This window comes from Schistocerca americana, chromosome 6 (genome assembly GCF_021461395.2).
Source record: "Schistocerca americana isolate TAMUIC-IGC-003095 chromosome 6, iqSchAmer2.1, whole genome shotgun sequence".
NCBI classification, from domain to species: domain Eukaryota; kingdom Metazoa; phylum Arthropoda; class Insecta; order Orthoptera; family Acrididae; genus Schistocerca; species Schistocerca americana.
The window spans coordinates 428,697,337-428,724,682 of NC_060124.1; the positions used below are offsets into that span (position 1 = coordinate 428,697,337).

Here is a 27,346-nt window from a genome sequence, read left to right on the forward strand (position 1 = left end):
AGTAGACATGCTCAGTACTCGTAAACTGTCCAAATAGCGCATAGCACAGCCTACTGACCTGCTTGCAAAATAAAGCAACAGACAAGCAATCAACATGCACAAGCACCCTTCGCCACCCCCTCTCACTAGACCACACAGGAGGCTACTGACAGCCCCCACGAAGTGACACACAGGTGCCCATTCAGGTCCTGCAAGCATGAGGCGGCGACATGCCTTTCATACTTGGTACCTGATAAATTCCTCTCGAAATACATGTTCACCTAGGCACTGCTGCTCACCAGACAGGAATGAAGACCTATTTGCAGAGCGCGCCGATGCTGCAGCTAGCCACCGCTATTGCTCTCACACTGCTGTTGCCTACAGCGACTGGGTGGAAGTTGATTCTATTTTCGAGTGTACAGTTAGAGTTCTTCAACTGTTATACTGACATCACAGAACTCCAACGTGCACTCACGCCGGTCCCATATGTGAAACACCTCTGGGCCTCACATGTGTTTTACCATTGCTGATGCGATACCTGGGAATACTGACGTCATCGAATAGCACAGGGTGCATTGTTCCTAACACAACATGTGAGACACGTCTAACAGTGCTTAACCACCCAGCATGACTGATGCAATGCCGCGAATTGCACGTGCGTAGCTACAGATTCTTTTAGGGCAAGAATTTCTGTGCATACAAGCTGAGACATCAAGAACATGAGCGTTAACAATTTCTAGGACTCTGTACAATTTCCAACAGGTCAACTTGGCTCTTATATTGCATAGCCATGTGACATCAGTATAAGATTGAGAACCCAGTTAGATGCACTTGTGATGGTTTGTATATTATATTTCAAAATCCATCCCTAAATAAATTGTTCCAAAATAAATAATGTACGCCCCTTCTCTACTCCCTCAAGCAACCCAGTGGAGGCTGAGTCATTTTCGTGCCATTTTCCTCCTCCAGACCACCATCTGGGATTACATCACAGGAGAGATGACAACACCCTCTGGTGGCAGTACTGTGTTCTGTGCCAGTTGGACTCTAGATCTCATGGTGGAGACACTGCCTGCAAAATAAAGACTTATGTCCAGCACAGGCAGAGTCCTTTTCCCACCATTTCCCCCACCACAGACCATTATCTTGGATTATGTCAGGGAACAGACGACAGCTCTCTCTGGTGGTGGTACTGTTTACTAGACCCAGACCTCATGGTGAACACACAGTTCCCTGCTATCTTGGATAACGGTACTTGTGTCATCAGCTGACATCATAGAGGCCACCTTGGATTACATCATGAATGAGACCGCCCTCTGGTGGTGGTACTGTCTACCATGTCAGTTGGAGTCTGGACCCTATGGCTACCACACTGTTTCCCACCATTTCCCCCCACCATCTTGGATTATGTCAGAGGAGGAATGACAGCACCCTCTTGTGGTGATACTGTGTACTAGGTCAGTTGAAGTCCAGACCCATGGATGGTGGTTAGTGCCTCTGATTGTTTAAATAAAATAGTGCTTGCAAAATAATAAAGACTTACGTCAAGCACAGGTATATCCTCTCCCGACCAATCCCTAGGAAGAGGTGGTGATCGGGTGACCTAGGTTGGTAGCCCAACTGCTCTTTCTTTCCTGCAATTTTCTTAGGTTAGTAGAGATAGCCCAAGTACCTTTCTTTATTGCCAAAATTCAAACTTGGCACCAGTTCCTAGGAGGAGGTGGCGGTTAGTGGAGGTATTCCAAGTGACTTATCTTCCATCCATTTCCTTAGGTTAGTAGAGGTAACCATGGTGTGATGCATTATCCTGATGGAATTTGAACTTCCCACCATTTTCTAGGGGAGGAGTGGGGAGGTGAGGTTAGTTTAGTGGAGGTAGCCCAATTGACCTATCTGCCCACCAAAATTCAAACTTCCCTCCAAAATCCGCCATCTTGGATGACTTCACCGCCGCCATCTTGGATAATGGTACTTTGGTGCAGATACAGCAAGTACTTAAAGTACTTGGGTGAAATGATCAGCAACACTGGTAACGAAAAAGTAGCTCACAAAACAGGAGCAGAAAAATTACATAAAGCTTATACAATGACCTGGAACATATACAATAAGAAATCGCTATCCACCCAAGCCAAACTTCACCACTATCATACAGTTACTCTTCCAGAAGCGCTCTACGCAACTGAAACATCATTAACCATCAACATCAAGGACGTTGAGAAAATGGAAAGTCATATACTGAGGAAAATTTTTGGACCCAAGATTCAAGATGGTGTCTGGAGGCGCAAAAGCTCTGAAGATTTGCACTCAAGGACAGAACATCTCTAATGTAATTTGCACGGAAAAGATGATTGAAATTATATGGACATTTAGCAAGAATGGAGGCCTGTAGGATGACCAAAAAAATCTTCCTTATCATCAAAAGAACTCGCCAAAACAAGGCACACTGGCTAACAGAAACCCAAAATGCCCTCACGGAACTCGGTATTGACCCACTAGAAGCCACACATACTGCGTACAGATGGACGCAAGAAAGAAGACAGGTCCATAGTGAAAGGGTGAGGAAGTTTTGGGAAGAAAAGAAGAACAAAAAAGAGCCAGAGATCCTGGGTACAGTATAGAGTGTGACCTGGCGAAGATTGCATCAGCATCGAAGCATACTAGTGTTGAGTTTGTATCTGTTCTTGGGCGCCATGACCGACCTCATTTGAAGTCTTCTGTCAAGAGAGTTAATTTGGAGCTGGAGCGGCTGCTCATGTCGGGTGCGGGGTCACACATTGGTGTGGTTCATGTTGATTCTCTCAGTAGGCGGGATTATACTAGGCATGGCCTTCACCTCAACAGGAAGGGGAAGGGTAAATTGGCTGGGGAAATAGCAGGAAAGTTAAAGGGGGGAGGCACTGTCATGAGTGGTAAAATACCAGTGGTTATAGGATTCAGAAAAGACCCTTTTTTAGGGTAGGGAGGACAGAAAGAAAGCAAATTTTAAGAGAGGTTAGAACTGAGACAAACCTTCAGTTTGAGAAAGAAACCAAAAAACATAATTCCAGCTTATTACATCAGCATAAACAGCCATTGGTTAAGAGTTTTCAACTGTCAGCAGATATTTTAACTCCACCCAATTTTAACTCAGTCAATGTGAAATGTCAGCTATCTTTATTGCATCAAAATATTCGAGGACTGAGAAATAAAATTAATGAATTAACTATCTGCATAGATGAATTAGAGTCTTCAAACCCAGCTGACATAATCTGCCTCTCTGAACATCATGTGACCACTGGTATAGAACTTTTAAGTGTTACAGGGTTTAGGTTAGCATCTCACTTTTGTGGATCAGAAATGGAGAAAGGAGGAGTTGCCACATTCATCAGGACCTATCATAAATTTAAGAACATAGACAATAATAAATTTTGCCTAGAACATCTTATGGAAGCATGTGCAACAGAATTAGAATTTCACAAAAAATCCTTCATAATATTAAGTGTATATCGAGCACCTGCAGGTAACTTTAATCTGTTTGTAAACCACCTTGAAGCTGTACTGGCCCATTTAACAACCAAAAACAAAGAAATAGTAGTTGCTGGTGATTTCAATGTAGATTTCCTTAAAGACTCTCCCAATAAGAACTTATTTGAGTTAGTAACACTATCATTCAACTTAATTCCCATTGTAAAGTTCCCCACTAGGATAGCCACTTGCTCACAAACAGCCATTGATAATATCTTTATAGAAAAGTCCAATGAACAAAATTATATTACAAAACCAATAGTCAATGGCCTCTCAGACCATGACATGCAGTTCCTTCTGTCAAATGTTAATACTGAACAGGATATAAAATCTGTTAAATCTGAGCTCAAGAGGGTAATCAGTAAGCCAAAAATTGATTGTTTTAGGACACTCCTCAGAGACATTCACTGGACTGATGTTTACAGTGCTCATGGCATGAATGAGAAATATAAAATTTTTGCTAATAAAGTGCTTACCTTATTCGGACACAGCTTTCCCCCAAAACTTACCAATGTTAGAGCAAAGTCTACAAAGAAGCCGTGGATTACTCGAGAAATAGGGGTATCTTGTAAAACAGAAAGAAAACTGTATCTGTCAATCCGAAACATTTCCAATTTTGATGCTATGGCACATTATAAGAAATACTGCAAAATACACTCCTGGAAATGGAAAAAAGAACACATTGACACCGGTGTGTCAGACCCACCATACTTGCTCCGGACACTGCGAGAGGGCTGTACAAGCAATGATCACACGCACGGCACAGCGGACACACCAGGAACCGCGGTGTTGGCCGTCGAATGGCGCTAGCTGCGCAGCATTTGTGCACCGCCGCCGTCAGTGTCAGCCAGTTTGCCGTGGCATACGGAGCTCCATCGCAGTCTTTAACACTGGTAGCATGCCGCGACAGCGTGGACGTGAACCGTATGTGCAGTTGACGGACTTTGAGCGAGGGCGTATAGTGGGCATGCGGGAGGCCGGGTGGACGTACCGCCGAATTGCTCAACACGTGGGGTGTGAGGTCTCCACAGTACATCGATGTTGTCGCCAGTGGTCGGCGGAAGGTGCACGTGCCCGTCGACCTGGGACCGGACCGCAGCGACGCACGGATGCACGCCAAGACCGTAGGATCCTACGCAGTGCCGTAGGGGACCGCACCGCCACTTCCCAGCAAATTAGGGACACTGTTGCTCCTGGGGTATCGGCGAGGACCATTCGCAACCGTCTCCATGAAGCTGGGCTACGGTCCCGCACACCGTTAGGCCGTCTTCCGCTCACGCCCCAACATCGTGCAGCCCGCCTCCAGTGGTGTCGCGACAGGCGTGAATGGAGGGACGAATGGAGACGTGTCGTCTTCAGCGATGAGAGTCGCTTCTGCCTTGGTGCCAATGATGGTCGTATGCGTGTTTGGCGCCGTGCAGGTGAGCGCCACAATCAGGACTGCATACGACCGAGGCACACAGGGCCAACACCCGGCATCATGGTGTGGGGAGCGATCTCCTACACCGGCCGTACACCACTGGTGATCGTCGAGGGGACACTGAATAGTGCACGGTACATCCAAACCGTCATCGAACCCATCGTTCTACCATTCCTAGACCGGCAAGGGAACTTGCTGTTCCAACAGGACAATGCACGTCCGCATGTATCCCGTGCCACCCAACGTGCTCTAGAAGGTTTAAGTCAACTACCCTGGCCAGCAAGATCTCCGGATCTGTTCCCCATTGAGCATGTTTGGGACTGGATGAAGCGTCGTCTCACGCGGTCTGCACGTCCAGCACGAACGCTGGTCCAACTGAGGCGCCAGGTGGAAATGGCATGGCAAGCCGTTCCACAGGACTACATCCAGCATCTCTACGATCGTCTCCATGGGAGAATAGCAGCCTGCTTGCTGCGAAAGGTGGATATACACTGTACTAGTGCCGACATTGTGCATGCTCTGTTGCCTGTGTCTATGTGCCTGTGGTTCTGTCAGTGTGATCATGTGATGTATCTGACCCCAGGAATGTGTCAATAAAGTTTCCCCTTCCTGGGACAATGAATTCACGGTGTTCTTATTTCAATTTCCAGGAGTGTATTAAGTACTGTAATACGGATGTCAAAGCAAATATATTACAAGGAAAAGATAGTCATATCAGATAACAAAATAAAGACAATATGGGATACAGTGAAGGAGGAGACCGGTAGAACCAGACATGAAAAGGAACAAATAGCATTAAGAGTAAATGATACATTGGTGACAGATGTGTATAGTGTTGTAGAACTTTTTAACAAACATTTTATAACTGTTACTGAAAAGATGGGGTTGTCAGGTTCGGTAGATGCTGCTATGGATTACCTTAGACCAGACATTTCAAGTAACTTCCATAATATGAATTTGACCCTCACTACCCCAACTGAAATAATGTCCATCATAAAATCTTTAAAATCAAAAACATCTAGTGGGTATGATGAAATATCAACAAAGTTAATTAAAGAATGTGATTCTGAGCTAAGTAGCATATTAAGCTGTGTAACCAGTCGTTTATCAGTGGAATATTTCCTGAGTGGCTCAAATATGCTGAAGTTAAGCCACTGTTTAAGAAGGGAGATAAAGAAATAGCATCAAATTTCCGTCCAATTTCACTGTTGCCAGCATTCTCAAAAATTTTCGAAAAAGTAATGTATAGTCGTCTTTACAAGCGTCTTATCTCAAATAACATACTGTCAAAGTCACAGTTTGGATTTCTAAAAGGTTCTGATATTGAGAAGGCTATCTACACTTACAGTGAAAATGTGCTTAATTCATTAGACAAAAAATTGCAGGCAACTGGTATATTTTGTGATCTGTCAAAGGCATTTGACTGTGTAAATCATGATATCCTTTTAAGTAAACTAGAATATTATAGTGTAATGGGAAATGCTGCAAAATGGTTCAAATCTTATATCTCTGGCAGGAAACAAAGGGTGTTATTAGGAAAGAGACATGTATCAAGCTATCAGGCATCATCCAACTGGGAACTAATTACATGTGGGGTCCCACAAGGTTCCATTTTGGGGCCCTTACTTTTTCTTGTGTATATCAATGACCTTTCATCAGTAACATTACCAGATGCCAAGTTTGTTTTGTTTGCCGATGATACAAACATTGCAATAAATAGCAAATCAAGTGTAGTCTTAGAAAGATCAGCCAATAAAATATTTGTGGACATTAATCACTGGTTCCTAGCCAATTCTTTGTCACTAAACTTTGAAAAAACACACTACATGCAGTTCATAACTTGTAAGGGGTGTCCCAAGAGTATGTGTCTAACATATGATGACAAGAAGATAGAAGAAGTGGACAGTGTTAAATTCTTGGGATTACAGCTTGATAATAAATTCAACTGGGAGGAGCACACCACAGAACTGCTGAAGCGTCTTAACAAATCTCTGTTTGCAATGCAAATTTTGTCAGATATAGGGGATATAAAAATGAAAAAGCTGGAATACTATGCTTACTTTCATTCCATAATGTCATATGGGATTAATTTTTGGGGTAATTCATCAAGTCAAGCTAAAGTTTTCTGGGCACAAAAACGTGCAGTAAGAGTTATATGTGGTGTGAACTCAAGAACATCCTGCAGAAGCCTGTTTAGGGAACTAGGGATACTAACTACTGCTTCCCAATATATTTATTCCTTAATGAAATTTGTCATTAAAAATATATCACTTTTTCAAACCAACAGCTCAATTCATGGAATCAATACTAGAAATAAGAATAATCTTCACAAGGATTTAAAGTTACTTAGTCTTGTACAAAAAGGTGTGCATTATTCAGGAACACAAATGTTCAATAACTTGCCAGCAGCCACAAAAAGCTTATCAACCAATGAAATTCAGTTTAAGAGAAGCCTAAAGGATTTATTGATGGCCAACTCCTTCTACTACACTGATGAATTTCTTAGTAAAACCAACTGATTTGTATATAAGTACAACATAACTTCTGCACAATTTCAGTGCAGGAATGTGTTCATTGAAAATTTGTGTGTGTGTGTGTGTGTGTGTGTGTGTGTGTGTGTAAGTATAATCTAACTTCTGCACCATTTCAGTGCAGTAATGTGTTCATTGTAAATAAGTATTACAGTAGTTGTATTACATATTTATTACCTTATAAATAAATAAAAAACTTTTTTATTTTAAATTCAGTGCATTAGTATTTGTAAAATGACTCTTAGTGTTCATTAAAAAATGACGATCATTCCACTTGGGGACCTGTGGAATGGTACATTAGCTTACTTGTTTTAGTTGTACATATTTGTCGTGTATTGTTGTTTTTCTGAGATGTTCCACATCCTGGAGGACCTCCTCACTACGGATCAATTGGAATGAAAGTAAATCTAATCTAATCTAATCCACTAGAAGCCACACATACTGCGTACAGATAGAAAATCAACTCTCCTAAGCTCACAACAAAAAACCCGACGAGAAAGGATATGAAACTGAAAAAGGCGTGGACGCAAGAAGGAAGACATGTCCATAGTGAAAGGATGAGGAAGTTTTGGGAAGAAAAGAACAACAAAAAAGCTAAGACGACCTTGCTAGTTAATGGTTGCACGTGCTCCTTAGAGGGCGAAGCGAATAAATAAAATAATAATACGAGATGGTAAAGGTGCCACAAGGTACATAAAACTTGTCAGAACAGAGTTGCAGAAGCAAAGGAAAAAAACATGCCAAATATAAAAGAACACAAAATCCCCACATTTGCGAAGTTTTACAGAAGCTCGATATTCAGCATGATCTTGAATGCGAGATAATTTTAATAGTTTCCACAGTGAAACTCTGTCTCGAAATCTGACAGAAAACCCAAAGAGACACTGGTTGCAATTTAAGTACACCAGTGGCAAGAAGCAATCGATACCTTCACTGTACCATAACAATAGTAATGTTACTGATGTCAGTGGCACAAGCACAGAGTCATTAACTATTTCAGAAACCGGATTAAGAATAAATGCCAACGTAAGTACGTTACTCGTCAATATCGTCAGTGCTGCAAAGCAACTTAAATCTCTTAATAATAGCGAGGCCTCCAATTCAGACTGCATAACAGCAGTGGCGGCTCGTGCAAAATTTTATCAGTGTGCTACAGTGTGTTGGCCTGTAGCCTTTTGACTTACAAGGTTATAAATCAGAACTAAACGAATATATTAATTTTATATACACAAATGGAACTGTTGAAATATATTTCAATTTTATGATGAGTTCTTTAGTGTTACGAGTATAAAATAAAATGAAAAAAGGAAAGAAAAATTTTGGTGGCAGAGAGGGGTTCAAAGCCAGAGCAACGAATTCCAAGTCAGCGCAGTTAAGCACTCACCAACGGAGCTGTCACTGGAACCATTCCGCAAAAACCGTTCATATTCTATGCTTGCACAAAACGTTACAATTTCAGAGCAAACAATGAGCTGGTACTGTGAGCTACATGACACTTGCAATGCCAGATGGGATAACATCAAATCGGAGCATGTGCAGACGAAACCAGACACCTGCGTTCTTTCTCTGAATTGATTGTAGTGTAGGGGGACCATAATTTCAGCATTTGACTCTGGTTTCTAGTTAGCGCAGAGAGAACGCTAAAAATATGTTTTCGTCCATTTTATTTGCGTACGAACATGCATTCGAATAGAAATGGTGTAATTTTAGTGCGATTTCAGGCTCGCATTCGAATAGAAATGTCACAATTTTATTGCGATATTTACAAAGGTAGGTTATGGAGGAAAACAGATGTAATACCTGACGTGTCTAAGGGGGTGTTACAAGCCCCCTGCACTTTGTGAACTACATAAAGGATTTAGGAGCAATCTGAGCAACCCTATTAGATTGTCTGCAGATGATGCTGTCATTTACTGTCTTGTTAAGTAATCAGCCCTTGCCCCCCCCCCCCCCCCCCCCTCCACCCATGTATCATGGACCCTGGCGTCGGTGGGGAGGCTTGGGTGCCTCATCGATACAGATGGCCGTACCGTAGGTGCAACCACAGTGGAGGAGTATCTGTTGAGAGGCCAGACAAACGTGTGGTTCCTGAAGAGGGACAGCAGCCTTTCAGTACTTGCAGCGGTAACAGCCTGGATTATTGACTGATCTGGCCTTGTAACATCAACTACAATGGCTTTGCTGTGCTGGTACTGTGAACGGCTGATAGCGAGGGGAAACTACAGGCGTAATTTTTCCCGAGAGCATACACCTCTGCTGCATGGTTAAATGATGATGGCGTCCTCTTGGGTAAAATATTCTGTAGGTGAAACAGTCCTCCATTCAGATCTCCGGGATCCCTTAATCGGGCAGGAAGGTTAGAAAATTTAAAAAGGGAAATGTATAGGCCAAAGTTAGATACAGTGAGAATCAGTGAAGTTCAGTGGCAGGAGGAACACGGCTTCTGGTCAGGTGAATACAGGACTATAAATACAAAATCAAATAGGAGTAATGTAGGAGAAGGTTTAATAACGAGTAAAAAAATAGGAACACAGATAGGCTACTGTGAACAGCACAGTGAACGCATTCTTGCAGCCAAGACAGACACAAAGCCCACACCCACCACAGTATAACAAGTTTATATGCCAACTAGCTCCGCAGGTAAGGAGACTGAGTAAATGTATGATGAGATAAAAGAAATTATTCAGATAGTATAGGGAGACGAAAATTTAATAGTCATGGGGAACTGGAATTCGATAGCAGGAAAAGGAAGATAAGTAACAGGTGAATTATGGATTGGGGGAAAGAAATGAAAGAGGAAGCCACCTGGTAGCAATTTGCGCAGAGCATAATTTAATCATAGGTAGCACATGGTTTAAGAATCATGAGAGGAGGTTGTATACGTGGAAGAGACCTGGAGACACCACAAGGTTTCAGATTGATAATATAATGGTCAGACATAAATTTAGGAACCAAATTTTAAATTGTGTGACATGTCCAGGGGCAGATAAGGACTCTGACAAAAATTTATTGGTTAAGAAGTGCAGATGAAAACTGAAGAAACTACAAAAAGGCAGGAATTTAAGGAGATGGGACCTGAGTAAACTGAAAGAACCAGAGGTTGTAGAGGGTTTCAGAGGGAGCATTAGGGAACGATTGACAGGAACAGGGGAAAGGAACACAGTAGAAGAAGAATGCCTAACTTTGAGAGATGAAATAGTGAAGGCAGCAGAGGATCAAGTAGGTAAAAAGATGAGGGTTAGTAGAAATCCTTGGGTAACAGAAGACATACTGAATTTAATCGATGGAAGGAGAAAATATAAAAATGCAGTAAATGAAGCAGGCGAAAGGGAATAGAAATGTCTAAAAAATGAGATCGACAGGAAGTGCAAAATGGCTAAGTAGGAATGGCTAGAGGACAAATGTAATGATGTAGAAGCATATATCACATGGAGATAAGAGAGATACTGTCTACAAGAAAATTTAAGGAGACCTTTGGAGAAAAGAGGACCACCTGTATGAATATCAAGAGCTCTGATGGAAAACCAATCCCAAGCAAAGAAGGGAAAGCAGAAAGTATGTAGAGGGACTATACGTGGGAGATGTAATTGAGGGCAATAATATGGAAATGGAAGAGGTCATGGAGAAAGATGAGAAGGGAAAAATGATGCTGCGTGAAGAATTTGCCAAAACACTGAAAGACTTAACTCGAAACAAGTCCCTGGGAGTAGATGACATTCCGTTAGAGGTACTGATAGCCTTGGGAAAACCAGCCATGACCAATCTCTTCCATATGGAGAGCAAGATTTTGTGAGACAGGCGAAATAGCCTCAAACTTCAAGAAGAATATAATAATTCCAATTTTGAAGAAAGCAGGTGGTGACAGGTGTGAAAATTACCGAACTATCAGTTTATAAGTCACGGCTGTGAAATACCAACATGAATGCTTCACAGAAGAATGGAAAAACTTGTAGAAGCTGACCTCGGGAGAGATCGGTTTGGATTCCGGAGAAATATAGGAATGCGAGGCAATACTGAACGTACGACTTGTCATAGAGGATGGGTTAAGGAAAGACAAAGCTACGTTTATAGCAGTTGTAGACTTAGAGAAAGCTTTTGACAATGTTGACTGGAACCCTCTCTTTCAAATTCTAAAGGTTGCAGGGGTAAAATACAGGGAGCGAAAAGCTATTTTCAATTTGTGTGGAAACCGGATGGCAGCTACAACAGTCGAGGGGCGCGAAAGCAGTGGTTGAGAAGGGAGTGAGCCCATCCCGATGTTATTCAATCTGTATACTGAGCCAGCAGTAAAGGAAGCAAAAGAAAAATTTGGAACAGGAATTAAAGTCCAGGGAGAAGAAGTAAAAACTTCGAGGATTGTCGATGACATTGTAATTCAGGCAGAGGCGGCAAAGGACTTGAAAGAGCAGTTGAATGAAATGGATAGTATCTTGGAAGGAGGATATAAGATGAACACCAACAAAAGCAAAAGGAGGATAATGGAATGTTGTTAAATTAAATCATGCGATGCTGAGGGATTTAGATTAGGAAAAGAGACACATTAAGAAGTAAATGTTTTGCTATTTCTGATGAAAGTCGAAGTAGGGAGGATATAGAATGTAGACTGGTAATGGCAAGAAAAGCGTTTCTGAAGAAGAGAAATTTGTTAACTTCGAATATAGATTTAAGTGTCAGAAAGTTCTTTCCTGAAGCATTTGTATGGAGTGTAGCTATGCATGGAGGTGAAACATGGACGATAAATAGTTTAGACAAGAAGAGAATTGAAGCTTTTCAAATGCATACTTATACGGATATGGTGTCTGTAGTGTGTGGACATACAAGATGAGAATGTATGTCAACGACCGTCGGTAGCTGAAGGTATTAATATATAATTCTAATTTCGTTCTAGACGGCTGCAAGTCATCAATGGTGTCTGTTCTTTCTGACATGTCCGAAAGAACAGACACCGGCCATACCGGCAATACCGGCCATGACCTTCCTCTTTTGTGCGGATGCACACATATTACCCGAACTCTTACGGGACTTGGTAAGAATGTATTCCACGAGCAATGGGTGTGTTGGGTAGGTACACTACGAATGTAGTGTGTGGAATTATAAGGTGAGAATGTGGGTCTCGCGGGAGGCGTGCGAGAGATAGTCTCTGCAGTCGCACTATCCTCTGTGCTCTCGGTGGCTCAGATGGATAGATCGTCTGCTATGTAAGCAGAAGATCCCGGCTTCGAGCCCCGGTCAAGGCACACATTTTCACCTGTCCCCGTTGATATATATCAACACCCGTCAGCAGTTGAAAGTACTAATATATAATTCTAATTTCTTTTCAAATGTGGTGCTACAGAAGAATGCTGAACATTAGACTGGCGGATCACGTAACTAATCAGCAGGTACCGAAGCGAATTGAGGAGAAGAGAAGTTGGTGGTACAACCTGACTAAAAGAAGGGATCGGTTGGTAGGACACATTCTGAAGCATCAAGGGATCAGCAGTTTAGTACTGGAGGGAACCATGAGGGGAAAATTGTGGAGGGAGACTAAGAGATGAATACACTAAGCAGATTCAGAGGTATGTAGGTTGCAGTAGTTACTCAGAGATGAAGGGGCTTGCACAGGATAGAGTAGCGTAGAGAGCTGTATCAGACCAGTCTTTGGAGTGAAGACCACAACAACAACAAAGTAATCAGATGATCAAAACAAATTGTAAAACGATTTAGACAAGATGTCTGTATGGTGCAAAAAGTGGAATTGACTCTAAATTGTGAAAAGAGCGAAGTCATGCACACGACTACTTACAGGAATCCTCTAAAATTCCGTTACACAAGAAATCTCACAAATCTAAAGGCTGTGAACTCAACTAAGTACTTAGGTATCAATCTTAAATAACAGAAGTTGAAATCATCACATAAGTAATGTTGTAGGGAAAGCGAAACAAAACTATGATTTATTGGCAGAACACTGAGAAAATGCAACCGATCTACTAAGGAGACTGCGTGCACTACGCTTGTTCATCCTCTTCTGGAGTACTGCTGTGCAATGTGAGATTTGCATCAGATAGGATTGACATAGGACATCGAAAAAGTCCAGAGAAGGTCAGTTTATTTTTATTATTGCTGAAGACGGCAGAGAGTGCCACGGATATGATAAGCGAGCTGGGGTGACAATCATTAAAATATAGGCGTTTTTCGTTGTAGTGAGGTGTTTTGACAAAGTTTCAAACGCCATCTTTTTCCTCCGGGCGGCAACCATCTGCATTAAATTACAATAAAACAAGAGTAATCAGAGCTCTCAGGGAAAGATTTAAGTTTTTGTTTTACTGGTGCGCTTTTTGGGAGTGGAGTAGTAGAAAAATAGCTTGAAAGTATTTCGATGAACCCCCTAAATGTCTTGTGACTGGGGCCTCCTGTCGGATAGACCGTTCGCCGGGTGCAATTCTTTCGATTTGACGCCACTTCGGCAACTTGTGCGTCCGCGGGGATGAAGTGATGATAATTAAGACAACACAATACCCAGTCCCTGAGCGGAGAAAATCTCCGATCTAGCCGGGAATCGAACCATGGCCCTTAGGATTGACATTCTGTCGCGCTGACCACTCAACTACCGGGGGCGGACGATGAACCCCCTGGCAGGCACTTCATTGTGAATTGCAGAGTAATCTTGTAGATGTAGATATTAGTTGTTACAGGAGACCCTGTGCAGAATGAATGATGTAACATACATGTGGCATTCAGAGAAGCGATGATATTCCACAACCAGAAAGTGTAAAACGAAACACACTTTTATGTTTGATGACGTTGCTGTGGAAAGTAAGGATCAAACAAGCAAATATTTCTATTTTTGTCATCATATGGGGATTGAGTCAAGTATACTAAAGAATATCAACGTAGTTAGTAAGAGATAATGCAAACTTTATATTACAGATTTCCAATAAGATAGTATAAATATAAACATACATACATAAAAAAGTTTTGCATCACCTCGATTCCGAGAGTTCCGGAACCTGTCCAGAAAATCGGAATAGAGATCAAGATTAACAACATTTACGCCCTTTTTATTGCTCACGAAAACCACACATTGCATGTTGTACCACCATACAGCGAGACCTTCAGAGGTGGTGGTCCAGACTGTTGTACACACCGGTACCTCTGATACCCAGTAGCACGTCCTCTTGCATTGATGCATGCCTGTATTAGTCGTGGCATACTATCCACAAGTTCATTAACGCAGATAGTCCCACTCCTCAACGGCGATTCGGCGTGGATCCCTCAGAGTGGCTAGTGGGTCACGTCGTCCATAAACAGCCGTTTTCAATCTATCCCAGGCATGTTTGATAGGGTTCGTGTCTGGAGAACGTGCTGGTCACTTCTAGTCGAGAGATGTCGTTATCCTGAAGGAAGACATTTACAAGATGTGCACGATGGGAGCGCGAATTGTCGTCTATGAAGACGAATGCCTCGCGAATGTGCTGCCGATATGGTTGCACTATGGCATTCACGTATCGTACAGCGGCGTACGTCGACCCACGTAATGCCACCCCAAAACAGCAGGGAACCTCCACCTTGGTGCACTCGCTGGACCGTGTGTCTAAGGCGTTCAGCCTGACCAGGTTGCCTCCAAACACGTCTCCGACGATTGTTTGATTGAAGGCATATGCGACACTCATCGTTGAAGAGCAAGTGATGCCAATCCTGAGCGGTCCATTCGGCATGTTGTTGGGTCCATCTGTACCGCGCTGCATGGTGTCGTGGTTGCAAAGATGGACATCGCCATGGACGTTGGGAGTGAAGTTGCGCATCACGCAGCCTATTGCGCACAGTTTGAGTCGTAACATGGCGTTCTGTGGCTGCACGAAAAGCATTATTCAACATGGTAGCGTTGCTGTCAGGGTTCCTCCGAGTCATAATCTGTAGGTAGCGGTCATCCACTGCAGTAGTAGTCCTTGGGTGGCCTGAGCGAGGCATGTCATCGTCAGTTTCTGTCTATCTGTATCTGCTCCATGTCTGAACAACATCGCTCTGGTTCACTCCGAGACGCCTCAACTCTTCCCTTGTTGAGAGCCCTTCCTGGCTCTGAGTAGCAATGCGGACGTGATGGAACCGCGGTATTGACCGTCTAGGAATGGTTGAACTACAGACAATACGAGCCGTGTACCTCCTTCCTGGTGGAATGACTGGAACTATCGGCTGTCGGACCCCCTCCGTCTAATAGGCGCTGCTCATGCATGGTTGTTTACATCTTTGGGTGGGTTTAGTGACGTCTCTGAACAGTCAAAGGGACTGTGTCTCTGATACAATATCCACAGTCAACGTCTATCTTCAGGAGTTCTGGGAACTGGGGTGATGCAAAACTTTTTTTTGATATGTGTATTTATCAAACACATACGGGTACTGACATGACATTCAATGGATTTATGATCATATGCAGCGATAGCTGGAATTGCAAACAGTATGGCTTTCTCGCTATCGATAAAAGAAGAAGTTGAATTATGAGTAATACAGATCAAACTTCCAGGAGTTTTTTTTAAAACTAGTGTACCAATACGTAACTTTCTCAGCATACTGCGACCCATAGACAAATTTGCGCGCATGTCATGCATTCATCGCAAGAGGATAATTCACAGACAAAACATCTGTTAATACGTTGATACGAAAATTGAGGCAATCGATGAAAGTCTCAACACAAAGTTGATGGAATTGGATAGTCTTACTTTGTCAGCAGCTATAAAGGGTTAGATGTTTCAATCTAGGGTGAAGCAGCTGAATCAGAAGCCAAAGAAACAATTGAAGCAGTCAACGGATATCTCAGTGCAAGTTAATGGAATCGGACAGGTTTGTCAAGGGAATAGCTATGCAAGTTGAGTTGTATGAATTGCTGATGAAGGATATGAATGAATGAATCCATCGACATAGAGCTGAAATAGAAATAAGGAACAACTCAACCCTAGTTAAAGAGTATATAAATTGTGTATTATTTCAAAGCCTGTTTAGTATGCAACAGCATATCAACAAAACGCAGAATTATTGAGGCTCAGAAAGCTATTCAGAGGAAATTAGGACTGCAAAAATTATAACAACTGGAATGAGATCTTTCTCTATCAGAAACATTTAAGCCAATTGTTGAAAGTCTTCAACAACTGCTGCACACAGCTAGTAACACAGATGGAGGTAGAGGAGGAGAAGGGGAAGAAAGATATACTATTACCACTTACATTAATCATCACAATGAACAGTGAGATAGATGGAATAAATAGGGGATCAGCAGGAATCAACTTACTGTATATGCTGATAAGCAGCCTATAAGTTTAATCAAGACTGCGAAACATGCTGGAATAAAGAATTTGAAAGAAACCTGGGTTAGTAGATCTAACATTCTTAAAAACTTCAACACTCCAAAGGAGATAGAAATGTGTGTTGAAATATTATGTAAACTAATGCACATAGGAAAGACAACATCCCAGACGCAGAAATGAAAAGCCAAAACAGTTGGTAATTTCAAAATATTATTCAACCTGCATTACCTTGTACACATAATGCTGGAAAAGGTATCGACATACAGCACAACAAAATGTACATTCTATCTCTGTAATATCCATAATGTAAAAATGAGTGTATGTATGTGTCTGTGTTCCACGTATCTTCCTACACCACTGGACCGATTTCAACAAAATTTGGTATAATATCCCTTAGTGTCAGGCAACAATTGCTGTGGGGGTAAGACCCACCTATCTTTCATAGTTCAGGATATATGACATCATAAACAATGCGATGTATGGGAAACAGCTGCATCATGCATGACGTAAAAATTTATTACTCCTGTGCTAGTAACTCGCAGTAACTTTCTCAGACAGTATCCACGTATTTCGCTAAATGCACGTAGAAAATTATATCATGGTACCATACATGATCCAGCATATATGACGTCATAAACTTTGAGATGCGTGAAGAACTGCTGCATTATGCATGACATATAAATTTTATTACTTCTTTGCCACAGTCTCTAATCGCAACACATTTTTCAGATAGAATCCACTCATACGCTGAATGGACCTACAAAATTATATCATTGTGTGACACATAGATCAGGAGATACGATGCCTGTCAGAACTTTTGACAGCTTTCAACTGTGAAGCGCAAACGGCTGTAGGCGAAAACAGTGGCCATCTATAGAGCTACGAAGAGGCATTGCCATAGAGATGTTTACAAAGTCACTTTTCACACACGCAAAGCAGCATTGCCCAGCATCAGGAACTGTCTGGTATCATCTGACGCCAAGTCTACTGCATAATTTCAAAGGCGTATCCCGAACACATAAAAATTACATTTTTTCGGTATTACACAACAAACATCGTTCATTTTTTGTTTTCGTTTCCACAAAAAACTGGCAAAATGAACATCCGGGAAATGCCAGGTTTGTCAGCTGGTATGTATACTGACGGGAAAAATACCAACATCAAGAAATAATTAATGTGGTGTAATGATATTTCGGGAATACCTTTGTCTAGGTTACATACACTACTGGCCATTAAAATTGCTACACCACGAAGATGACATGCTAGAGAAGCGAAATGTAACCGACAGGAAGAAGATGCTGTGATATGCAAATGAGTAGCTTTTCAGAGCATTCACACAAGGTTGGCGCCGGTGGCGGCACCTACAACGTGCTGACATGAGGAAAGTTTTCAACCGATTTCCCATACACAAACAGCAGTTGAACGGCGTTGCCTGGTGAAAAGTTGTTATGATGCCTCGTGTAAGGAGGATAAATGCGTACCATCATGTTTCCGACTTTGATAAAGGTCGGATTGTAACCTATCGCGATTGCGGTTTATCGTATCGCAACATTGCTGCTCGCGTTGGTCGAGATCCAATGACTGTTAGCAGAATATGGAATCGGTGGGTTCAGGAGGGTAATACGGAACGCCGTGCTGGATCCGAACGGCAACGTATCACTAGCAGTCGAGATGACAGGCATCTTATCCGCATGGCTGTAACGGATCGTGCAGCCACGTCTCGATCCCTGAGTCAATAGATGGGGACGTTTGCAAGACAACAACCATCTGCACGAATAGTTCGACGACGTTTGCAGCAGCGTGGACAATCAGCTCGGAGACCATGGCTGCGGTTACCCTTGACGCTGCATCACAGACAGGAGCGCCTGCGATGGTGTACTCAACGACGAACCTGGATGCACGAATGGTAAAACGTCATTTTTTCCGATGAATCCAGGTTCTGTTTACAGTATCATGATGGTCGCATCCGTGTTTGGTGACATCGCGGTGAACGCACATTGGAAACGTGTATCGTCATCGCCATACTGGCGTATCACCCGGCGTGATGGTGTGGGGTGCCATTGGTTACACGTCTCGGTTATCTCTTGTTCGCATTGACGGCACTTTGAACAGTGGACGTTACATTTCAGATGTGCTACCACCCGTGGCGCTACCCTTCATTCGATCCCACGAAACCCTACATTTCAGCAGGATAATGCACGACCGCATGTTGCAGGTCCTGTACGGGCCTTTCTGGATACAGAAAATGTTCGACTGCTGTCCTGGCCAGCACATTCTCCAGATTTCTCACCAATTCAGAACGTCTGGTCAATGGTGGCCTAGCAACTGGCTCGTCACAATACGCCAGTCACTACTCTTGATGAACTGTGGTATCGTGTTGAGGCTGTATGGGCAACTGTACCCGTAAAGCCATCCAAGCTCTGTGTGACTCAATGCCCAGGCGTATCAAGGCCGTTATTACGGCCAGAGGTGGTTGTTCTGGATACTGATTTCTCAGGATCTATGCGCCCAAGTTGCGTGAAAATGTAATCACATGTCAGTTCTAGTATAATATATTTGTCCAATAAATACCTGTTTATCATCTGCATTTCTTCTTGGTTTAGCAATTTTAATGGCCAGTAGTGTATATAAGTGATCAATGTTGCAAGATCATAGGTTAAAGTTAAGTGTGGGAAAAACCATTGCAGTTGCGAAATGATAGTACGTTAATACCCGGTGTAACCACCAAAATGTTGAATGCAAGCTTGCAGATGTGCTTGCAGTGTGTCAGATATGAGTATGTGGGACGGAGTTCCATGCCACTTGCACTTGGTCACTCAGTACAGGGACAGATAATGCTGGTTGTGGATGACAGAGCTGTTATCCATTTATGCCCCAGATGTGCTTGATTGGAGACACATCTGGAGATTGAGCAGGCTAAGGCAACATGTCGACCCTCTGTAGAGCATGTTCGGTTACAACAACGGCATGTGGGCGAGCGTCATCCTTCTGGAAATAACCTCCTACACTGCTGTTCATGAACGGCAGCGCAACAGGTTGAGTCATCAGACTGGCGTACAGACTTGCATTCAGGGTGCATGGGATACTAACGAGACTTCTCCTGCTGCCATACGAAATCGAATACCAGACCATAACCCCAGGTGTAGGTCCTGCGTGTCTAGGCAGTGGACAGGTTGGTCGCAGGCACTTACCTGCCTTCCTCCTAACCAATAAATGACCGTCACTAGCGCTGAGACAAAACCGACTTTCACCAAAAAACACAACAGACACCTCTCCACCGTTCAATGAGCTCTCACTTGACACCCATAAAGTCGCAAATGGTGGTGGTTTGGGTCAGTGGAACGCACGCTATGGGTCATCTGGCTCGGTGATCTCGAAGAAGTAACTGATTTGTAACAGTTCTTTGTGTCACTATGATGCCAACTGCTGCTCGAATTGCTGCTGCAGACACAGTACGATGTGCCACAGACATATATCAAACACAATTGTCTTCCCTCTCGGAGGTATCATGCGGCCATCCAGAGCTCAGTCTTCTTGAGACTGTGCCTTTCTGTGACCACCATTGCCAGCAGTCATGTACAATTGTTACATTTCTGCCAAGTCTTTTTGCAATATTGCGGAAGGGACATCCAGCTCCTTGTAGTCATATAACACGCGATTTTTCACACTCACTGAGCTGTTTATTTATTTATTTATCGTATCCAAGACATCACCATTTTACAAAAAAATTATATTACAATGCAAGAGAAGCAGTTATAATACAATAATACATGGTTATAAGGTAAATTAACTACAATAATATAGAAAAGTATGTAACATATAATGATAAGCGCTAAGGATGCGAAACAGAGCGATTTTCATATCCCACGTGAAGCCCAATACACTGCAGCTTGAATAGCCTTGTCATTTGCTTCAAATAGGTCTTGAGTCGAACACGGGTTGTTTAGTTTCCTGCAGACCAGTAGGTGTTGTGGGTCTTGCTGTTCTCCACACTCGCAGGGCTCGTCTGCATTAATGTAGCCCCATTTTTCCAAGTTTGCTCTGCATCTTGATACGCCTGTTCGTAGTCTATTCAGGGCTTTCCAGGTCGTATATGGGAGTTCAGAGCCAGCTGTGGGTTCTTCCCTGGGGCTATTCCCTGGTCTTCCTGGGTCCACATTGTACCACAGCTCTTCTCGTCGTGCTCTAGGTGATAAAAGAGTTGCTTCAGTTGTTCGTAGGAAACTCTTCCTTGATTTAAGTCGGCGAGGATGAAGATTGTAACCGAACATTGGATGCCTGGGATCTGTCTCCTGTTTATGTTTCTCGATTTCCGCGGCAGTCCTTCTTCTGATGTCTGGCGGGGCTATGCCCGTGTGGTGGTACAGCTGCTTTGTGGGAGTTGGTCGGAGGCATCCTGTCACGATGCGTCCAGTCTCATTCAATGCTATATTTACTTGTTCAGCGTGGGTGGAATTTTGCCAAACGGGTGCCGAGTACTCCGCAGTGGAGAAACATAAAGCTAAAGCTGACGTGCGGAGAACTGTAGGTTGCGCTCCCCATCTGCTATTTGTTAGCTTGCGGATGATGTTGTTCCTGGCACTCACTTTCATCTTTGTGGCCAAACAGTGTTCCTTGTAGGTGAGAGCACGGTCAAGTTTAATCCCAAGATATTTTGGTGTGTCGCAGTGAGATAGATGTTGTCCCTTCCAGCTTGTATTGAGTTTCCTCCTTGCTTCCTTATTACGTAGGTGAAAAGCACTGAGCTGTTGATTATCGTATATTAATCGTCTTAAAGTCATTTTTGACTAACATCAACTCACTGCACTAACTAAAGCTCATGACCGTTACAGCATGTATCTAAAACAAACCTGATCTGCGTCCTCTTGGTGGCACTACTAGCAACACTCTTACGTAAATAATGCGAAATTTGAATAGATCTCACAGTTCAGATGTGGAAACACACCTAACAACTCGCACAACTCCTTCTCGGTGATGATTTTTTTTCCATCGGTGTATATGAATTATGATTATACCAATGAAATAATAGTCAACGGTCTTGCCGCAGTGGATACACCGGTTCCCGTCAGATCACCGAAATTAAGCGCTGTTGGGCGTGGCCGACACTTGGATGGGTGACCGTCCGGGCGGCCATGCGCTGTTGCCATTTTTCGGGGTGCACTCAAGCCTCGTGATGCCAACAGAGGAGCTACTCGACCGAATAGTAGCGGCTCCGGTCAAAGAAAACCATCATAACGACCGGGAGTGCGGTGTGGTGACCACACACTCCTCTTATCCTCTTCCTCACCTGAGGGTGACACGGTGGTCGGATGGTCCCGATTTGCCACTTGTGGCCTGAAGACAGAGTGCTGAGTGCAATGAAATAATGGAACGATTACCACTGCTCATGGCACAGTCATCACTGGGAATGTGGCTTACATGAACAAATCATTTCAGAGCTTCAATAAAAAGGCATCATTGAACAATTATGGAGATACCAGTTTGAGAACTCCACAAACCAGCGCACAAAACATTCTTGTGCAGATACATTATAATTCAAGGTTTGGATGATTTATGGTAGGCAGATCTTGTCGACATGAGACAATATTCATGAGCAAATAAAGTTTTCAAATGTATTTTAATGGTCATTGATTTGCACTCTAAATTTTCTGGGCGTTATCTGCAAAAACAGAGACTGTGAAGGATGTTGATGGGTGTTTGAACAACTGTTGCAGACAGGGATGAATCAGTATACTGTAAACCATCAAACCATTCACGCCATTCATGGTGGCGAGTTCCACAATAGATATTTCAACAATGGAGGGGTATGCAATGCACTACTACTTAGCAATCTCCCAGTAGAAAGCAAGTATCGTTGAACGCTTGAACAAAAAATAAAAATCTACACGTGGAAGGATTTTACTCGTTGTGGATCATACAAGTCGAAGGGTATTCTTTCACAAATATAGTACAACTGGAGCTTATATGCAACATCAAACATGACGCCAATCGATGTTTATGAGATTCTAAATAAGCTATACAATCATATTAAAATGATGGATCCAAGCAGGCAGAAATTTATTATGAGTGATTTAGTATTTGTTTCAAAACAGAAGACTGCATTTAAGAAATCGTACCTACCAAACTAGTAACTAGAACTTACTGTTTCCAAAGCCGAACTATTAAACCCTAGAACTCACGTCTTAAAGGATGGCTGTGGTAGTGAAATAGCAGGTAGTTTTTACACAGTAAAATTACAGAGTAGCAACGGACCAGACGTGTTTCTCACTGAGTGCATTGTAAGATGTTGGGAGCGATAAGGTCTTGGTTAAATGGCTTGGCTTCTCCTCTTTGCGCAACAGCTAGGTGGACACTAATGATGTGGTATATAATGAGGTGTGCAAACCTTCAGTCGTGCAGTAGTATAGCTTGTCTTGGAGGATGGGCATTCTACGTCGGAATGGTGGTAATCTCAACAAGAACAAAGCTGGAGAAGCCAATTGTGGTTATAAGATAATTAATTTGTGGGGCGAGATTTGCAAAGAATGTGGTATCGCATTTGCTGCAAGTAAAGATTTGGCAGAGCTCCAAGTTGCAGATTGAATTTTAGCTGATAAAGCCAAGGAAAAACATGGAAGAAGGGATACTGGAATGGAACAAGGTATTGCAGAAGTTGCGGTTGATACAGCAATGCGCTCCAAACTTAAACTGGGTGCACGGATAGATTTCCAACAAGGTATGAACGCCTCCTGTAGCCGACTTAAGAAGCAGCAGAAAACTCAGGATGTTTAAAAAAATGCGTCCAGTCATCATTATCAGCAAATAAAAGTGTTCTGAAGCAGGAAGTAGCATGGAGAAGAAGATGAAAGATTAAAGAACCTTGGTTTCTATCAGTACTGAAGACATACTATGTTGAGATTAAAGAACCTTGGTTTCTATCAGTACTGAAGACATACTATTTTGAATTGTGGGCAACTTCAGCCAAATGTCCACAGTCTTATAAAAAGGCAAAAAACGCCACTCTGGCTGTAGAAAGTGTTTTATTAAAACCAAGACATGTTGCCAATTTAGGAGCGTCCTCAGGTGAACAAAACAGGAATTAGAAAGGAAGTGTTTTACAATTTTTTCTTCTTACACAGTCTTCTTAAATATTGTTATTCAGAGTAGAATAAAATGGTTCAAATGGCTCTGAGCACTATGGGACTTAACATCTGAGGTCATCAGTCCACTAGAACTTAGAACTACATAAACCTAACTAACCTAAGGACACCACACACATCCATGCCCGAGGCAGGATTCGAACCTGCGAACGTAGCAGTCGCGTGGTTCCAGACTGAAGCGCCTAGAAACGCTCGGCCACTCCGGCCGGCCAGAGTAGAATAGTCCTGTATATTAGGTACTTACGTAAGTTGTGTCTACAACATCATTTTACAGTCTTGAAGCTTTTCCCATGCTACACGTCATTGATCAATTAAAACCAATTAGAAGCATTTGTCAAATTGGTAAAAGGGGGTGTCCCTTAAACAAAATAACAAAAGTGTTTGTTGCAGAGAGAATAAAATAAGATCTGCAAACTATACGAAAATATACATGAGCACTAATAAAAACACATTGTATTACCTGCTGGAGGCGATGTGGGCACAGCCAAAAGGAACACTGGAGTAGCCAGAGCCCTGCGCAAGCAGCCATGAGGAAAACTGCATTGGCCATGGTATCCAAAAACCCAGTGAAATGGCTGTAGAGAAAGTGAGGCTAGAGCATCAACTATTAACACGTTAAAGAGGACGAAGTGCTGTACATAAAAATAAGTAAATTACAGTTTAAATCAACTAGTGATATAAAGAAAGACGATACACGGGTAGAAAACTAATTCGCTAAATCCTGAGTGATTGAGACTACTAATGGATATTACTCCCCGCAATTTTAAAACTAGTGGAGGATTTATAAAAAGTGAAAGTTTTTACATGCAGCAAAATACACTAAAAAAAACACACCACACCACAAAGAAATATCCAAATGATACGGAAATCGATAGATGTGATGTACGTGTACAGGTAAACAATTGATTACAATTTTAGAAAAAATGAATGATTTATTCGAGAGAAATAGCTTCACAAATTGAGCAGGTTACTAAGGCGTTGACCCACCTGTGGTCTCCACGCACGCAGTCAAGCAGTTATTTGGCTTGGCACTGAATGACAGAGAAGTTAGATGTCCTGAGGCATATCGTGCCAAATTCTGTCCAATTGACACGTTGTATGGTCAAAATCCAAATTATCCCCCAGTCAATGAGATTACAGGCCCAAGACGTGTCTGGAGACGCCTCGGACAGCAGTGGGATACCAGCCTGACTTGCGCCCGCCATACGGCCTGACAGCCAGAAGTGATGGTCTGGAGTGTCATTTCTTTTCATAGAAAGACCCCTATGATTGTCATCAGCAGCACGCTTAGAGCTCAGCGGTACATTGCGGATATTCTACGCTCCGTTCTGTTGCCCTTCATGACAAGCCATCCTTGGCTTACATTTCAGCAAAATAATCTGCCCACACATGGTGAGAGTACTGCTTGTCTTTATGCTTGCCAAACCAATACTTTGGCCAGCAAGGTCGCCGGGTCTCTCCCAACTGAGAAGGCTCGGAGCATTATTGCCACAGCCCTCCAATCATACGATCTAACCCACCAGCTGAACATAATTTGGCACGATATCCCTAAGGAGGACATCCACCAACTCTGACAGTCAATACCAAACGGAATAACTACTTGCATAAGTGCCAGAGGTGGACTAAGGCGTTACTGGCCTGCTCGGTGTGTGAAGCCTCTTCTCTTGAATAAATCATGCTATGTTTCATGAAATTGTAATCATTTGTTTGTCTGTACATATACATCACATCTACCCATTCGGATAATTTCACCGTGGTGGCCGGCCGCTGTGGACGAGCGGTTCTAGGTGCTTCAGTCTGGAACCGCGCTATTGCTACGATCGCAGGTTCGAATCCTGCCTCGGGCATGGATGTGTGTGATGTCCTTAGGTTAGTTGGGTTTAAGTAGTTCTAAGTTCTAGGGGACTGATGACCTCAGATGTTAAGTCCCATAGTGCTTGGAGACATTTGAAGCATCTTCGTGGTGCGTCATTTTCTTGTATTAGAGTGTACGTTGTCGAAAAATGGGAACAATGGGCTGGCCGGTTAAGTAGTCCAAATTCAGGTGAGCTCAGGAGAGTTTTGCAAGACTAGGAAAACCGCTATCTCTTTTTAAATATTACGGTGGTTATTCTTGAAATATACTTTTTGCATCCTCTCGTGTATGTCCGTGATCTGATGACCTGCGTAGCGTAAATGCGCGCTTAGTGCTGATCCTGAATTCTCGCAATTGTTATGCTTTTAAAACCGAGTTGAAAAATTTTTGTCTGTCGTCTATTCGATATGGTTGCGTCCACGAATTTCACTGATGATTTCTGTTCCACTTGTTTATATTTTTAAAGAGTTGGTGCCTATTGCCCCAAATCTCCATTCGGCGGTCCACGTTGTGGCGAACTGTAGTGAGTTTGTAGAAAATGCACTGGTCCTCTGACCGCGGTTCACCAAACAAAAACAAGAATGCCTCTGCATCGTCCATATCACGACGTGCCACTATAATGTTTCTTTGGACTCGTATAGGCAGTTTCGTTTGGCAGATTCATATGAGTTCCTTTGCTTCAAAGGTTGTGTCCGAAAATCGATTTCTCTTCAAAATTTCATTGAAGTATTGCGGAAGACTTCGAAATTATGAAACAGCTTAAGGTTTCATCATTAAAATGACCTGTTTGACTATTTTTCTGTTCTCCTTCGCCCAGAATTCGTGCAGAAACGCTTTTTACAATTCTCCAAATCTTTTGCACTTCGGCAGGATCACGCACGTAGTCGCTGCGGGTTTTTCGCATAAGTGTGCTTAAATAAAATTGATGTTTAACCCCCGCATCAGGATCTAGGCATACCTTCTTTGAACTGATCAATCGAAATTTGCGAATGTAGACTATGCGATCTGTCCGGAAACAGTACGAATTTTTGAACTGAGATGAAATATTTCGTATTTCATCCTCGTCCACGTCCCGATATTTTATTCCTACGGTTACTGCTGCATCCATGTTCATTGGAAGTGGTACCGGACCGCCGCAAATAAGACTGAGCTTGTCTCTTAATTCCTGCAAATCTTGTTGCACTTTGTGACTGTTTCCATCGATCATTAATGTTTTTTCCACTCGCGTACTGTTCATTGAACCTCTGTCTCTTTGACCCCGCTTAAAGAATTCGACCATCGCTGACTGATTGCGACGGTTAATGTTTGCCTGAATTGAAAGAGTACTTTTGTCTGTTCCTGAGCTTTTAAATCAGCAGGAACAGTCCTATCTTAAATCGTGTCACTGTGTGACGACAAGTATACTTGTTTCTTTACTTGGGAAACGTCGTCGGTGACTATAGTCTTCCATTCTTCAATGCTGTGAACGTCCTTTTGTAACTCAATGATCGTTTTCTTCACTTCTTGAATTTTCGTGGTTAATTTATTCTTGCAATTGCTAATCTTATCCACATTGACATGTTTCGTTCTATCTTTACATTTCTTAACTTCTCCGATATTTTGAACCAGTTTTTCCATTGATCCGTCACACCCTTGCACAT

General features: G+C 42.7%; 1 pseudogene; it reads left to right on the plus strand.

Moving 5' to 3' along the window:
* Nucleotides 1-21,740: 21,740 nt before the first annotated feature.
* Nucleotides 21,741-21,858, plus strand: LOC124620465 (annotated as a pseudogene).
* Nucleotides 21,859-27,346: the final 5,488 nt, after the last annotated feature.